This window comes from Plecotus auritus (assembly GCF_963455305.1).
Source record: "Plecotus auritus genome assembly, chromosome: 7".
NCBI classification, from domain to species: domain Eukaryota; kingdom Metazoa; phylum Chordata; class Mammalia; order Chiroptera; family Vespertilionidae; genus Plecotus; species Plecotus auritus.
Window position 1 is genome coordinate 107592198 of NC_137774.1, and position 18663 is coordinate 107610860.

Here is an 18663-nt window from a genome sequence, read left to right on the forward strand (position 1 = left end):
ATTGTAACTTTTATCACCATATAACATCCCTCCTTGTCTCATTAAATGCTTTTGGCTTTGAAAGTCCCTTTATCATCACATCCGATATGTTTCTATTTTCTTTTAGTTTGCATTCACCTTATATATCTTTGCTTAATATTTTATTCTTAACATTTATTATTTTGTGGGTTTTGCTGAGATAATTCAGAATTTTAAGTGCCAGTCTAACTCATTAACATTTACAGCTACCTCAGTTACAGATTTCTATTATTTTTATATACCTGTAACCACTTATAATGAAAGCCTCATTGCTTATTCCTGTTTGCTCTCCATTTTTTCCCTCTATCTTAAGATTTCTGTATTAATTCAATGAGAGTATAGTGTTTCTTTCAGGATATGACATGGGATATTTTGCTCTCTGAAAATGAATATATTTTAAAATACATTTTTATTAATTTTCTATTGCTACATAGCAAATGAACAGAAACCATACAGTTTTAAAAACCACAATGAGATATCACCTCATGGCTGTCAAAATGGCCACCATCAAAAACACAAGTGGTAATAAACGTTGGCATGGATGTTGAGGAAAGGGAACCCTTGTGCATTGTTGGTAGGATTATAAATTGGTGCAGCCACTATGGAAAACAGTATAAAGGAAGTTCCAGTCAAGGTGCCAGTCTGTCCTAGCCTCCTACCTTGATCACATCAACATTACAGTTGAGAGCAATCAACATTGAGAACCACTTGAAGACTAGGTGAATAGAAGTTCTATAAGGATATCAAGAAGAAGCCACATTGAGACTGATAGGGGGACAGAGACATGGAATGAGCAGGTTGCAAATCAATGGTATGGCAATTAAGAATTGTGAGGCAAAAGTCCCCCCTGAGGAAAAAGGGTTCCTACCCTCACTGAGCTCCCCAACCCAGGGCTACAGTGCTCGCAAGAGAAGTCCCCATAACATCTGATTCACTCAGCAGGAATTGCATCTAAGAAAGACAAAAGACTGCTAGAGGCTGTGGTTTTCTTTAATAAATAGTGCAGACTCATTTTCTCAAAAACTAACTTGCTCTAAGCTCTAGTGCGGGAGCAGCATCTCAAAAAGTAACAGAGACATATGGGGAGGAACTAAATTGACTAACTTCAGAGCAAGGACTAGAGGGGCAGAAGCCAGGGCAATTCTGTCCAGGGACAAAAGCACTGGGAGGTGCCATTTTTCCTTTGTGGGACACTTCTCCCACCCAGCCAGCAAGTGCAGGTGGACACCAAATCTGTGCATCGTTGGTGGGATTGTAAATTGGTGAAGCCACTATGAAAGGCAGTATTGCAGTTCCTCAAAAAATTAAAAATAGAATTATCATATCACCCAGGTATTTTATCTGAATAAATTTTAAAAAACTAATTTGAAAAGAATATGCAACCTCTATGTTCACTGCAACATTATGTACAATAACCAAGATATGGAAGCAACCTAGGTGTCCATTAATAGATGAATGAATAAAGAAGATGTGATATATATATATATATACACAATGAAATATTACCCAGCCATGAAAAAGAAAAAAATCTTACCATTTGCAACAACATGGATGGACCTAGATGGTATTATGTCAGACAGAAAAACAAATATCATGTGATTTAACTTATCTGTGGAATTAAAAAATGAAATAAATGAACAAACAAAACAGAAACAAATTCATAGATTCAGAGAACAAACTGATGGTCACCAGATGGGAGTGGGTTGGGAGATAGGTGAAAAAGGTGAAAGGGATTAAGAAGTACAAATTACCAGTTATAAAAATATTCACAGGGATGTAAAGTACAGCATAGGAAATATATCTGTCAAAATATTGTACTTACTATGGATGGGGTCAAATAGGTACTAGATTTATTGGGGTGATCTCATCATAAGTTATATAATGCCTAATTTCTGTTTTTTTATACCTGAAACTAATATATTATCGTATGTCAACTGGAATTAAAAAATAAACTTTAAAATAAATTTTAAAAATAAACAGTATGAAAGATCCTTAGAAAATTAAAAATAGGACTACCATGTGATCCAGCAATTCTACTTCTGGGAATATATCCAAAGGAAACAAAAACACTAACTCAAAAAGATATCTGCACTCTCATGGTCATAGCAGCATTATTTATAATAAGATATGGGAAAAAAAAACCAAAGTATCCATTGGTGGGTGAATGAATAAAAAAGGTATAGTATATATACAATATAATATTATTTAGCCATTCAAAAATGAGCAAATACAACCACTTTTGAAGACATGGATGGACATTGTGGGCATTATGCTATGTAAAATAAGTCAGGCAGAGAAAAGCAAATACTGTATGATCTGACTTATATGAGAAATCTAAAAAAAAAAAAAAAGGACCTAACTCAGAAAAACATATAAGTCTTGTGGTTACTGAAGGCAGAAAGTGGAAGAGGGAGAACTGAGGGAGGTGGTTAAAAGGTCCAAACTTGCAGTTGTAAGATAAGTAAGTACTACAAATGTAATGTACAACGTGATGACTATAGTTAACAGTGCTACATAGAAAAGTTGTTAACAGAGTTAATCCTAAGAGTTCTCATCACAAGGAGAATTGTTTTTCTTTCTTTTTTTCTTCTCTCTTTTTATTTGAGACAATGGGAATTAGCTGAACCTGTTGCGGTAATAATTTCACAATATACTTAAATCAAACCATCAAATGTAAAATAAGTCAAACTTAAAATACAGTGATGTCAATTATTTTTCAATAAAACTTAAAATTTAAAACAGCCAGTATTATCTCAAAACTGTATGGGTCAGAAACTCAGGCTAGAATCTCTGCTTAAGGTTTCACAAGGCTGAAATCAAGGTGTTGGCCTAAATTGGTTCTTATCTGAAAATTCTGGATGAAAATTCACTTCTAAACTCACTTGGAGTGGTGCTCAAATCCAGTTCCCTGTGGGTGAAATGGGGTCCTCATTTTCTTCCTGGCTATAAGCCAGGGGCCTTGTCAGCTCCCAAAGGCTGCCCACATTCCTTGGCATGTGGACCTCTTCATCTTCAAAGCCAGCAATAGCGTGAATCTCTGACTTCATCTGCTGTTACTATGTGGATAATCTTCATATCTTAAGGTCAACTAACTTGGATCTTTAATTGTATCTGCAAAATCCCTTCACATCAGTATCTACATTATTATTTAACTAGAGGCCCAGTGCACGAAATTCATGCATGGGGGGTCGGGTGTCCCTCAGCCCAGCCTGCACCCTCTCCAATCTGGGACCCCTCTCACAATTCGGGAATGCTAGCTACTAACCGCTTGCCTGCCTGATTGCCCCTAACCGCTTCCGCCTGCCAGCCTGATCGCCCCCTAACCACTACCCTTCTGGCCTGATCGACGCCTAACTGCTCCCCTGCTGGCCCAATCGACCCAACTGCCCTCCCCTGCCAGCCTGGTCACCCCCAATTGCCCTCCCCTGCCAGCCTGGTCGCCCCCAACTGCCCTCCTCTGCTGGCCTGATCTCGTCCCCAACTGCCCTCCCCTGCTGGCCTGATGACCCCCAACTGCCCTCCCCTGGTGGCCTGGTCACCCTCAACTGCCCTCCCCTGCCAGCCTAGTCAACCCCAACTGCCCTCCCCTGCCAGCCTGGTCACCCCCACGCAGCCTGCTGTTTGGTTGTTTGGTCGTCCCTCACTGCCCCCCCCCCCCCCGCCAGCCTGGTCACCCCACGCAGCCTGCTGTTTGGTCATTTGGTCATTCCTCACTACCCCCCCTCTGATGGCCTGGTCGCCCCAGGCAGCCTGCTGTTTGGTCATCTGGTCGTATTGGTTGTTACAGCCCCTAGTTTTTTATATATTGGGATATATACACACACATATGTAATCTTTTCTCCCTGCTGGAATCTATTAAGAATTTCTTTGATGCTTAGAATTCAGTATATCCCATATAACTCTCCTAGAGTTATCCTCTAAACCTCTTGTCCTTTTCTACATCAGATCTCCCTCTGTGTTCTAGCTCCCCATTGTGAGATATTTCTTTTAAATTCTGTGCTCAGGAGAAATCATTTTTTTCTTAAGTTCATCTATTCAAATTTCAATTGCAGAAAAGATGGTATCTTGTTCCCAAAGTACTTTTAATACTAGTTTTATCTTCTTGAGAGTTCCCACAGGCAATTACTTAAATTTCCTTCCATTAGTTCTAGTTCATTTGGAGCCATCTGTCCCCATCAGCTAGGTCCTGCTCTTCCAAGTTAGAGAGTCCCTTGAAGGAGCTGTAAATTTCCTTCACTTGCTCATGGACCTGTCTTCCTTCCACATTTATGCAGGTCAGGCTGTCAGGATCTCTCTACTGTAGCCAACCTTCAGGCGTGGCATTTTCCACATTTGCAGGCCAGGCATGTAACACAGAAACCTCTTACCTTTCTGATTAGTTACTGGGAGACTGTCTCCATTCTCTACACCTCACAGACAGCAGTTCTCTTCAAACCACAGAAAAGGGGAGCAATTAATGCATCCTTCCCCCAGCTCCCACTGAGGTCAGAAGAATCAGGAGGCCCCTTCAAAGATCTCAGTGACAGCAACAGAATTTCATTGCTATGACCCTTCTGTCATCGGCACTGTCAACTCTACCTACCATCTCTGCTTCAAGTTGAGTCATATCTGAAAGGAGAGTTTCAAGAAGAAACCATATCAGGATCTAGAGCAGGTTTAGTGTTTTACCTTAAATTAGAGCAGTCAAGTTGAAACACTTTAATAAATACATTACTGATTTTTTTTTTAGCCTAGCTGATAATAAACAGAGAAAACATTCTATCAAGACCCTAAGCCAGGTTTCTGACCCTGGAACCTCCCCACTCCTGACTTTCTGCTGCACATTTAGGAAAGGGATCTTGGAAGGGGCTGCATTCTTCTTGGCTCTGGAAAGCAGCAAAAATCAGCAACAGAGCAAAAGTTTGCTTTACCAACAATGTTGAAGTACAATTCCCACCTTTTAAGGCTCCCTGGGGAGAAAACAGAGGACAGGTGACAGTAGATGACTATAGAAACAGCAGCACCTGGAAACAGTCTGCTGCAGACCTCAAAGAGAGGCAGTCTCTCCGCATTTCTTATCTCGTGTTCTGGTTAAGGATGAGGGATGGTTGACCCTTTACACCCAAGCTATACTTTAAAATAGTACACACATGCAGAATGAGAGAAAGAGCAAATTTTTTTCAGATAAATTTGCAGTTATCTTCCATGGTTGGAGTTATATAGGTCATGACTACTTCCTTTAAACATTTTATATTGTCTAAAACTTATTTCATGAGCATATATTTCTTATACACTAAAAACAATATTTTATCAATATTATGCCTGCTACTGGTCTTATTTTTTCTAAAGTGTGCAAAATAATTTGAGCCTCCTAAAAGCTCTTATATTTTTTTGTGGGATTGCTGATCCAATCATTTTCATGGCAAAACCAAAAGATCAAGGTATTTGGAAATACCAAAGATCAAAGTATTTGAAAATACATAGATAGCTGGTTTGTTGTTAAAATATTTAGTTTGGCCCTGGCCAGTGTGGCTCCATGGTTACAGCATTGGCCTACGAACCTAGAAGGGTCACAGGTTCGATTCCCAGTTCAGGGCACATACCTGGGTTCATTCCCTGCCAGGGTCCTGGCACATGCAGGAAGCAACCAATCAATGTGTCTCTCTCTCATTGACGTCTCTCTCTCCCCACCCCCTGCTTCCTCCCTTCTACTCTCTCTAAAAAAGTCAATGTAAAAAATATATCCTCAGGGAGGATTAACAAAAAAATAATATAAAAATAAAATATTTAGTGTTTGGTGAATATAGCCTTTCCTAATTTACAGCTCTTATTACTTGGATTCAAAATACTCAATTCACTGGGAAACTGGCTAGTTTACTTCCATTCATAAAAATAATAATAAACATAAAAAGAACATAGCCTGATATATCAATATTTTATCCTCCTTTACCCACCCATTTAGCAAACCAAGTGCACAGTTATCTGCAAATTCATTCATTCAACCACCCATCCAGCAATCAATCACCTTTTCACTCATCTATCTCTTAAACAAAGACATTGAGCACAAAGCACTGTGCTAGGCATAATGAGGGCAGTATCCAGACAATGCCCTGACTCTGGAGGATTTTACAGTGCAATTGGGGAAACAAATGGTATAAATTGAAATCTAGAAATAAAACAAGTGTATAATAGATTGATTTTCAGTCATAATGGATTGATGAGTGGTAAAGCATGTGATATTAATTGAGAAGACAGATAATATGGAATCTCTTTGTGTAAGCACTGCGAAAGAAATAAAAATACAATTTTTTAGAGGCAGATAAGCAACATAATTTGAGAAAATAGAAAACAAGCAAAACACTCCAGCTGGGGTGCCTAGCCCTCACAGGTGATACCTGAGGAGAACAATATTTGCACCTGCCCTGTAAGTCACTAGGGTCTGAAGCCTTCCCAGTGAGTCTTTATATGTTGCCTCAAATTCATAACAATGGCACCTTGCTGAGCAGAAAATTAACGAGGGGATAGTTTATAGTTGATTTACTCTTTGAGGTGCTACCAGACTCATCTCTTCTAGTCACTGTTCATTATGTATTCATGAGCCAGGCTGGCTATCTTTCATTCTTTATTGTATTCAGGAAGGGGAAAAAAACATAAAACCATTTTCCTGGCTGAATGAGTGAAATAATTTAAAAGCCAATATGTTAGCCTGGCAGCTTGTCTAACAACCCTGAGAATCTCTTCAGTGCAATAATTAAAAGTAGCTCTTTATTATATAAATTATTCTCTCACTTTTTAACATCCAGGTGAATGTTTATGTTTATATGAAATGAGTACTGAAGACAGTTTGGCCATTCAAAAAATCACCTTCCATTAGCTCGTCACACTTTCACCATGAAATGGAGTTACTGCACAGCTGCTTTCCTCTGGAATGAATAGCTTTAACTTACGTGAATAGAAGATTATACAAAAAGATTAATGTTGTGTTTACACAGTCTAACTGACATAGTAATGGCATACATCTACTCAGTGGTAACATAAGTATCCTCGAGGGCAAGAAAGCGTTTTGAGGATATCTCCTCCTATACATCCTGAAAACACTGGATTTAATGTCCCTGTGTGCAATTCGTGGTGGCAAGATGAAGAGAAATGGAGTGTTCTTAATACTAGGCACAAGCAGTGAGTTAAAACACCAAACTTGTTTAGGCACATGAGGTCCCATCACAGATCTTTTCACTTTCCATTCCCCCGCCCCCTTGGGTACTCATTCCCACTTCCCTAGCTTAGATTCCACGCTGAAATCACTTCTTGGTCCATAGGTTCAATTCCCTTGCCTCTATACCTTTGTGATATTAAACTAACCTAACTTCACTAGGTTAAGTCCAAGTCCCCATCGACACTTGCTATTATCAGTCTTTTAAATTTTAGCCATTGTTATTTGAGTGTAGTGGCATTTCAATGTGATTTTAATGTGCATTTTTCTGACGAATAATGATATTGAGCACTTTTTCATATATGTTTAGCCATTTAGATATCATTTTAAGTGAAGTGCCAGTTTGAGTATTCTGTCCATTTTTTCATTGGGCCATTTATCTTTTTCTTATTTATTTGTAGGATTTTATATATCCTGGATGTGTATCCTTTAATAAATGGATAGATAGATAAATTTATTTTCTTCTCACTCTCTTAGTGTCTTTTGATAAACATACATTCTTAATTTTAATGATGTTCAAATTATCTTTTTTTTTCTTTTGTGGCTAGTGCTTTTTATGTACTGTTTAAGAAGTCTTTGCTAATGAAGTTACATTTATTAATTCACTGAGAAAATAAAAGTAACCAAAACAGCTTATGTACCCTAACAGCAGATCTATCAACCTAACCTGTATTTCTGCTCATATACTCTGTCCTCCCTCCTACTACAATGGATACTTTTTCCCAGCTCCTTACTAAAACCAAACCTGCCAATGCTCCCATTCCCTCTGATCCATGAAAGTCCTTCTCTCTTGCAAGTATCTTTTTTTTTTCTTCTGCATCATCAAGTTTTCCCTCTCTACTTCATCATTTCCATCAGCATATAAACATGCTGTGATAACAACCATAGTATCTATCAGGGTACCAGCAGGAAATTGTTGGCACCAAATTAGAGTAATTTGAGGAGGACTCATAAAAAGACCAGTTTCAAAGGCAAAGGCAGCATGTAGAGGAAACATGAAAGATAGGGAATACCACAGAGTTTGAAGAGTGGCATTGTTTCAAGCCTACATCCCTAGTGAAGGAAGAGATGACTAGCACTCAACAAGAGTCAGTCATGCAGAATGACTATTGAGAGAAGTAGTAAAGGGAATCAGCTAGCCAGAGGCTCCCTCCTACAGTGATAGGGCCAGAGGAATAAATATTATACACTTACTTTCCTCGCTTCCTCCAATCTCTGACTGGCTAAACTCAGTCTGAAGCCAGAGGTTAAGATAAGGTTGTTTATATAATCCACATAGATCAGCTTCCAGTGGCATAGGCAAGGGTGAAGAAGGATGAAGATAGCTCTGAAATGGCAAATGCCAGGTAGACAGCAGAGCCCATCTTTAATCCACTCTTACTCTTCAGAAGTGAAAAGTTTATGTCCCCAATATAAGGGACACACATTTCCTTCAGCTCCCAAATTAGCACACAATGATGTTAATTTGGCCATGCTCTCATCTGAAACCTCTTGAGTTCCAAATACAGGGTCTGAGCCACCTGACCACACAGTTTACGTCTGCCTTTTGGATCTGTCAGACCTGGTCCCTATATTTAACTTCCACTTTATAATATGTAGAGTGTTTCTGTGCCTCTCCAAATTTAAGGTTCAGTGGCAGTTGAGGTCACATACTTGGTGACTCATAGCCATTCATTCAGTCTTAGCCAGGATCCAGTACAAGCCAGGATCTGTTTTTACGAAGATAATAGTCACTGGCAAAGGGTGACAAGGTTATCTCCTGTTCTCCAACTGCAGGTTAGGCAGCATACATATCTTTTTAAACTCACTTTATTTGTTTATACTTAAAAATTTTTAAGTAAATTAATGGCATCTTAATAATACACTCCCCTAAATATCTTTTTATATATATTTTATTGATTTTTTACAGAGAGGAAGGGAGAGGGATAGAGAGTTAGAAACATCGATGAGAGAGAAACATCGATCAGCTGCCTCCTGCACACCTCCTACTGGGGATGTGCCCGCAACCAAGGTACATGCCCTTGACTGGAATCGAACCCGGGACTCTTCAGTCCGCAGGCCGACGCTCTATCCACTGAGCCAAACCGGTTTCGGCACTCCTAAATATCTTAGTATGTATTTCCAAAATTAAACATATTCCTCTGCTTAGCCAAAATAGCAACATGGTACTTAAGAAAAACTAAAATTTCTTAATACTATTTGATACTCAGTCCATATTTAAATTTCTTTATGCTAGAAATGTCTCTTTCAATTAATTTAACAACACTTGCAACTTTTCTCTTGGCTTGACACTTTTTAAATAAAAATTTTTTAAAAACAAAGTGCAAAATAGAGAAAAATAGACTGCCTAAAATTGCATCCGTAAGTAGCAGAATGTCAAAAAGCAAGTGAATCTAGGACAGTGATTAACTTTGGGGAAAAGACTCTGATTGTAATCAGTTAGATGCAAACAGGGAGTCTGGGAATGCTGGCAGCATACTATTTCTTCTTTCTTTTTTTATGATGGGAAAAGGGACACATTTATTACTATGTTTGCTGACTTGGCGGTAAAAGTCAATAAATTTAATAACTGTGTCAAGATTGGGATAAAGAAAGATAATGTTTTCTTTTTCAAACACAGATTTAGCATACTATTTCTTGTATAAGAATTTCCCTTGACTTGTATAAGAATTTCCCTTGACTATTAATTAAATTATAATCATATACTTATGCATTTGAAAATAAAGGTGTGATATAACATATGACTAATATATTAAAGTACTTTTGGAAAGCAAACTGATATACAATTGGTAAGTGGTATTTTTTAAGGAAATAAAAAAAATAGCACTTTCAATGAATTCTTTTGGTTTTAGTGACCAAATCTAAATAAAGGTGGCTTTCGCAATGTGAAATGTTTATTAAGTTCAGTTTATCAAAGGTCATTATTAAGAATTGAGTTTTGAGGATAGCATTATACTGATGCTATTTTATTTTTACATAAGGCAATTAGTTGTCTTATATCATAACTATGGCCATCAATTCTAAATCGTGTTCTGTCCATTATTCTAAATAATTCCCATGCTTTATAATATTATTTCCACAGGTTGTTTTGATAAATGTTCTAACAAATAGTATTTGAAAATCTTACAAGAGGGCTCAAGAAGGAAGTTTTACATGTATAAAATATTGTTTTTAAAAACTGAAAATGTCCTTTTATTGTCAAACACTGATGCATGTATTAAGCCCTAGGCTCTCCCAGGTTACAAATAATAGATCATTCCAACATTCCCATTTCCCTGAGTCTTCAGACTCGCCTTTATGGTATTCCAGAGAAACTTCAGTGTTCCAAGTGCTTAAAAATCGAGGCCATCATTGAGTTATGCTTAGATTTTCTAACCCTGCAGATGATAAATATCACTTCCAAGTGCTTGAACCAGCACATCAAGTCCCGACTCCTTGGTGGTACACCTTAGCAAAGTATTTGGCTATTTGAGCCTTTGTCTCATCCCTCTTGTTCAAACACCCTTAGAATTCACCCCCATATGCTCCCCAGGCTGCTGTAATTATAGATGTTGAGGTCTTATATGTTTTTAGTCTATAGGCTACTGCTGCTCTGAGAAGCCCTTCTATTTAAGCCTCTTAACAAATCTGATTTCTAAATCTAGTAACTGTCCTGGAGGCAAAAACAGGTGGAAAGGATGGGTGCTGAAGACAACTGGCATCAGTTTGGGAGGCTAGTGCCTCAAGTATATTTACTGAAAGGCTTTTATAAAAGTTTTCAATAGGCAAAGGGAATTTAGGAGAAATTCAAGACTTTTGGACCTTATCCAAGACAGCCCAAATGTGTCTATCCTATTTCTTGTGGTCCCACTTAATCCCCACCAGTGTCCTTACTAAGAGTCTCCATGAGGTCTTCAACTCTACAGCCCTGATCATCATTCCTGGGATGGGTCCATAGTCATATCTACCCTGAAATATTAGGAGACAATCATTCCTCCAAAGCTTTCATAGAGACCTTTGAGTTTTCCATGTGTATTCTTGATTAGATGCCCATGGCCTTTAATTTTTCCTCTGTATGCTCTCTAGGATCATTTTAAGAAGCCTGATGATAACACCATCTTTATAATAACTTTGTTGCTACAGTAATAAAATTTTACTCTCCACTTAATTCTTTCCTACCAGAGTAACTATGGTCCTATTGCATGCTATAGGTTACCCTATTCCTCACACCCCACCCCCACCCAAACAGGAGATTATGCCCTTGAACATATGAGAAATGTTATCCAGGAAAACCACTTTGAGCACCTGTTCCTGAAGCCACTTAATTAACTCCTCTGAATTACTATAAAATTGTGTTGTTTAAAACCACTACATTTCTGTTCATTTGTTACAGCATCAATAGAAAACTAGTACATCAACTAACAATTGTTTTGGGACAGCCACCTTCTGACAATTCACTAAATGGCTAGAGTACAGTTACCTAACAGGGCAATTTAAGTATTTTTTTATGTTCGTTTTTATTTGGTGAGGATATGGCCCATGGAAAATTCTAAAGGAGAAGCAAGGAGTATTTTTCATCATCCAGTTGTTTACAATTTTTATTGATTATTATGCACTTACCCCCCGCTCTCTTCTTCTCAAAAAAGAAAACACACACATTTTAATTATAACACTGGAAATTGTTGCCATGGAAAATTAATGCTATTATTTTTCAGTTTAATACTAAACAAACTAAGTCTTAGAGTGGTGAAGATAGTTGCTTAAGGTCATGTAGTTAACATGTGCGAGAACCTGAAATTAAATTCCAGAAATATAGGAATTCAAAGTCCATATTCACTTCATGATGTAATATGGCTTACAATGTGTAACAAAGCCAGTAATGTTTTACCCTAAGCCTCTTAGCTAGCTCATACTCATCCTATTTTAATACAGCAAACCAGAAGATGTATATGTAATATTAAAAATTAATGCCTATTGAATAGGATTTGGGGGGAGAGGATATCAGAGAGCATAGGTCCCCATTCTTACCCTAGCCCTCAGTTTCTATTTGCTCACCTCAGCTTGCCCTAATAGAGAAACCTTTAGGGAACCAGAGAGTTGCAGGAAGAACAGAATCTAATCTCTTAGTCACAGCCCTGGATCATATGAAATCAGGTTAGATCCAATACTGAGGCTTCCAACCCTGCTTTATGAATTTCAGAAGGTCAAAGGATAGATGTAAGAAGTTGCAATGTGTTGAACCTCTTGACAGTAGGCTCAAAGTATTATTTTATAGCTATTGACCATGGAACTAGGAATGAACATTCTAGAAAAATTAATATACATGTTTGCCAAAAGCATATTTCTACCTGTGAGCCCAGGTAGACATCAAGTTTGTATTGACACCAACTATGAAAATCTGTTGTATTAACTAACATCCAGTTTGATTGACTCCTTCCCCATCTATAGGCTGAAACTTAAAAGAATGAACTATAATGCCATACACTACAGGATCTTGTCATTGAGATTCTGTGCTTCCTTATCACAATACATTTATTTCTCCATAGTGTGCTCTATATATTTTGCTTCTGTAAATGGCCTTATATGGGTAAGAAAATGGAGTTCACAATCATTTTCTACCCCTTTCAAATTACATGGTTCTGTTGCTATAAATAACCAGCATTTCATTCCTATTAACAGGAATCTACATGTGACTGACTCTGAATGGTCACCTGCATAGAGGATTGTCAGAATAATTTCTCCAAGATGAGAAATGAGCTGGGCAACCCAGTGGGCCCAGGTGAGTGGGACACAAAAGCGCACATCCATCATATCCACACTCCATTGCTATTTCCTCTTTATGCCATTAACCCAAACAGCAGGACCCAAACTATCAGCCCCAAGTTGCTAAAGTGATGTTAAACAAGAAAGCTGGTTTCAACCACTTGCAATTAGAACTAAACTCTATGATCCAGGACTGGAATTAAGTGTCCTTTTGTCAGTAAAAATATTTTTTCAATAGCAAAAAGAGCAAGAGTGACACTTGGTGGCCAGTACAAGGCATCACAAAGGACTGAGCCAGAGGCAACATTTTCTTCACCAACTTTGTTTGCTCTGGGAGTTTTGAACACAGGGTAGAACTATGCTGCTTATAGAGAAACAAGACCCATGTTTGCAAAAATGGCATTATTCTTGCTCTGGTTAGTAGCTAATATATCGGCAGTGATACCACACTGTAGATGTTTGGAATGAATAGAAGTTAGCATGTCCAAAAAAGGATATTTCAGGAAAACAGAAATATTGGTTATTAGAACACTAATTCTGATAGCCTTTAAGAGTCTAGGCAAAATCTTATGTGATAAATAACTGTAAATAAAGTAATTATCAGCTGCACAGAACTGCACATTCTACACCCAGAACTTACCGCCCTTCCAGGGCAAATGCCTCTAACCTTTCTTCAAATCGTAACCCCTTTTATTATGATTTCCTAGTATTTCCAAGTTACTCTCCAGTCACTTTCAACCATCTTCTTATCTTTTATCAGTTAAACCCATAGCAAAGAAAGAGCCCATTTCAAATAATTTATCAAATAAATACTTGCATAAGTGAAAGGAAAAGTTGCAAGCAAGTAGAAATCAGAATGATTTATGAAAATAGCACCCCAGTAAAGAAAAACAGATAAATTAAAAACTCAGCTTCCATGAGCAACAGGGAACAAGAGTTTCTAGGGATACCAAAAAGAGTTCATCCCATTCTACTCTGGAAACAGAGGCTGGGAAATGAGTTTCTACTGGGTTTGTGAATATTGGTGCCTAAAATGATCATCAGGCACTCAGGCTAGGGCAGTGCTTGTCAACCTAGACTACACATTAGAGTCACCAGAACAGGTTTTTAAACCCCTTTCCTTAGGTTACAACCCAGACCAATGAACCAGAATTTCTGAGGGTGGGCCCAAGCACTAGAAGTGTTTTAAGGTCCCCAGATGAGTGGATTTAAAAACTGTGGTACATCTATACAATGGAATACTACACTGCTGTAAAAAAGAAGGAATTCTTACCATTTACAACAGCATGGATGGAACTGGAGAGCATTATGCTAAGCAAAATAAGCCAGTCAGAGAAAGATAAATATCACATGATCTCACTCATTTGTGAAATATAATGAACAACATAAACGGATGAACAAAAACAGATCCAGAGACAGAGAAGCATCAATCAGATGATCAAACCTCAGAGGGAAGGTAGGGGAGGGTGGGGGTAAAGGGGAGAGATCAACCAAAGGACTTGTATGCATGCATATAAGCCTAACCAATGGACACAGACACCAGGGAGGTGAGGGCATGAGTGGGGAGGGGGTCAATGGGGGGGATAAGGACACATATGTAATACCTTAATCAATAAAGAAAAACAAGAAAAAAATCATGTGTGTTTTATATTTTAATAGGTATTGGCAAGATAGGACTATAGGGGGAAAAAAAGGTCCCCAGCTGATTCTAAGGTCCAGCCATGATTGAGAACCACTGTTCTAGAATGGTGTTCTCAAACACTGTGGTCTCAAGATCTCTTCACATTCTTAAAAATTATTGAGGACCTCAGTGATCAGAGCATTAGCCTCTCTGTGCACTGAAAGGTCACAGGTTTGATTCCAGGCCCCAGTCAAGGTGAGTGCAGGAGGCAACCAATCTCTCTCTCTCTCTCTCTCTCTCTCTCTCTCTCTCTCTCCCTCCCTCCCTTCCACTCTCTAAATATCAATGGGAAAAATATCCTCTGGAGAGGATTAACAAAAACAAAACAAAACTAAAATATATTGAGGACTCCAAAGAGCTTTTGTTTAGATGGGTATTATTTATTGATAATCAGCATATTAGACATTAAAACTGGTCATTTAAAAAAATTTATTAACTCACTTAAAAATAACAATAAACTCATTATACATTAACATATATTTATGAAAAATAAGTATATTTTCTCAAACCATTTAGTGAGGAGAGTGGCAATGTTTTACAATTTCACAAATCTATGTAATGGCTAATGTTATAGAAGACGTCTGGATGCTCTTGTCGTGTCTCTTTTCACTCTGTTTTAATATGCTATTTTGATTAAAGTAGGTAAAGAAAACCTGGCCTCCTGCTGATTGATAGTGGAAAATACAATATTTTAATGACCTTTTCAGACAACTGTGGATATTCTTCTTTGATATTACATTAAAATTCAACAAGTGAGAGTTTCTTGAAGAACAGTTGCAATGTGGAATCTGAACCCATATTAAGGAACTTTTTGTTCTCTCTCACATTAAAATCCTTTGGTGAATCTTGCCATTTGCATGGATCTTTTACCCACTCATGAATTAGTAAAATTATGCTTCATTCATTTAGAAAATATCAGTTCACTAATTACCCAGATCTTATAAATATTGACATTTTCATTAAACATATATGTTAAATTTATATTCAAAAATATAACATATACCACCCGATCTCATCAGAAAAGTCTTTAAGAACTAAGCAGCTGTCAACCTCCCAGTGGCAGCCCCAGTTTTCCAAATTCTAAATTTCACTTGAAATTTCCAGTATCCTAATTGTCAGCAAATGCTATCAGCTGTTTTCCTTAACATGGTAGAATCACACCAATCATTTTTAGGAAAATATCTGTCAAATATCCAAGTCAGAGGAACCACAGTTAGTCTGTCAATGTCCTTTCAAGTACAAATGTGTTCCAGGGGATAAACAGTCATACATGTGCTTTTCCTTGAGACAAACATCCTAGGTCAGTAAGGACCAGAAGTGCTGTAGGAGTACTTCCCATTTGTCACACAGAATGTTAGAAAGCATCTACTTATTGAAACTTAATATAATCATAAATGTATACTGCTTTATCAAAGCATTCCTTTTTAAATATGTTTTTATTTATTTTAGAGAAAGAGGAAGGGATAGCGGGTCAGGGCTATCAAAGACATTCTTAAATGAAGCTGGCATGTTACCAACTGTCAGTACCTGACACGGAAGGAAACCATGGCTACTACTAAAGTTCTTTTGTACCGCAGTGCAAATGTCAGCACAGTAAAAATAATATATTATTATTATTATTATTATTATTATCATTATTATTGTAAAGGTGGTTTTGACCTCACAGGCAGCTCTGCGAAAGTCTCAGGGACTTGGAGAAACACTATAGAAGATTAAAGAGTAGAAAAACTGCAGGAGTGTCCAGCTACCCCTCCAATTTCTCCAAACAGGGTAAAGGAGGGGGCCAAGAAGGAGTTATTTTCCTGGGGACTTTACGTCCATGTAAAAAGTTTGAAATGATATTGAGGAAAGTGGAAAGAAATCCTTTGTGACCAAAGTTACTATCTATTCTAAAAATCCAGTCAGGAAAAATCTCAAATTTCCTAATGGTGATAAAATAACCCATATTCTACATTATTTTAGGGTGGACAGGCATTAGGACTGTGTTTCTTAGACCTCTGATATCTGTGTCCAGCTCAAAATCTTACATAGTGTCTTCTCTAAGGTACACATCTCCAGGGCACCAAACCAAGGGATAAATCAAGGACAGGATACTCCATTCATTTTAATGAGATATATTTATAATAAAACATTACTTTTTGTGCTTAATAATATATAATATTAATAATATTGTTTTGATCAAGTGTGCATTAACAATTGTAATAACTCATTCAAGAAAAAAGTTTTAATTCTTAGAACTTTATGGTGATACATATTTTGAAAAATTAAAGGCACATACACACAGTTGTAGAAATGTATGAGAGGGAGAAACCAAGATGGCGGCAGAGGTAAACACCTAAACTGCTGCCTCGCACAACAATTTCAAAACTACAACTAAAAGACAGAACGGACACCATCCAGAACCACAGGAAAGCTGGCTGAGTGAAAATTCTACAACTAGAAGGAAAGAGAAAAGCTCACAGAGAATTGGAGGTACGGCAAAAGGTCTTTGTGCGCGCAGAGAGGAAGGGTGGCTGAGAGCCTGGCTGACTTTCTCTGGCGGAAGGGGGAAGGAAGCCCCCGACCGCACTGAACCCCAGTTCTGACTGCACTGAACCCCAGTTCCAGGCGAGCCCCTGGGGACCCACGCTCTTACGGGGGGAGTCTGGACTCTCGGGCGGAGACTCAGGAGCCGGGGAAGGCGGAGGACTGAAAGTGCGCACGCATGCGCGTGCCAGTGCGCACAAAGGCTGCAGAGGTTGCCACAGGCTTTCCCTAGTTGAAGGGAGTCAGAGGCTCCTGACGGCACTGAGCCCCAGTTCTGACTGCAGTGAACCCCAGTTCCAGACGAGCCCCTGGGGACCCATGCTCTTGTGGGGGGAGTCTGGACTCTCGGGCGGAGACTCGAGCTGGGGAAGGCGGAGGACTGAAAGCGCACATGCGCGCAAGGGCAAGGCTGACAGGAAGCCAAGACTGAGACTCCACCCCATCCAAGCTGAGCACAGAGGCTATTGCAATTTGGCAAGTCTAATCCTATAAGGCTGTCTCCAGCACCGAACTTCTCCCAGCATAGACACAGCTGATCCTTACAGCCAACTGGCCCGGAGGTCAATTCTTCCCAGTGATACCAACAACAATCAAGACTTAACTACAACAAGGCTGTACACACAGTCCACAAAGGGGTGCACCAAGAGTGTCCACCTCAGGTTAACTGGGGAAGCAGACCCACTGGGCCATATTGGAAACCTAGCACAAATATCTACCTTACCAACTCAGGGAATCAATGAAAATGCGGGGTCAAAGAATCAGATCACAAACGAAAGAAATGGAGGAAAACAAACGACTGGATATAGAATTCAAAACCACGGTTATAAGACTTTTTAAGAATATCCTAGAAAAGGCCGATAAATATAACGAGACCCTCGAAGATATGAAAAAGGACCAACTAGAAATTAAACATACACTGACTGAAATAAAAAATATTATACAGAGACCCAGAAACAGAATAGAGGAACACAAGAATCAAGTCAAAGAATTGAAATACAAAGAAGCAAAAAACACTCAACCGAAAAAGCAAAAAGCAAAAAAAAAAACCCAAAAAGTTGAAGATAATGTAAGAAGACTCTGGGACAACTTCAAGCGTACCAACATCAGAATTATGGGGGTGCCAGAAGAAGAGAGAGAGCAAGATACTGAAAACCTATTTGAAGAAATAATCACCGAAAACTTCCCCCACCTGGTGAAAGAAATAGACTTACAAGTCCAGGAAGCCCACAGAACCCCAAACAAAAGGAATCCAAAGAGGACCACACCAAGACACATCATAATTAAAATGCCAAGAGCAAAAGACAAAGAGAGAATATTAAAAGCAGCAAGAGAAAAACAGTTAATTACCTACAAGGGAGCACCCATACGACTGTCAGCTGACTTCTCAACAGAAACTATGCAGGCCAGACGGGAGTGGCAAGAAATTTTCAATGTGATGAATAGCAAGAACCTACAACCAAGATTACTCTACCCAGCAAAGCTATCATTCAGAATTGAAGGGCAGATA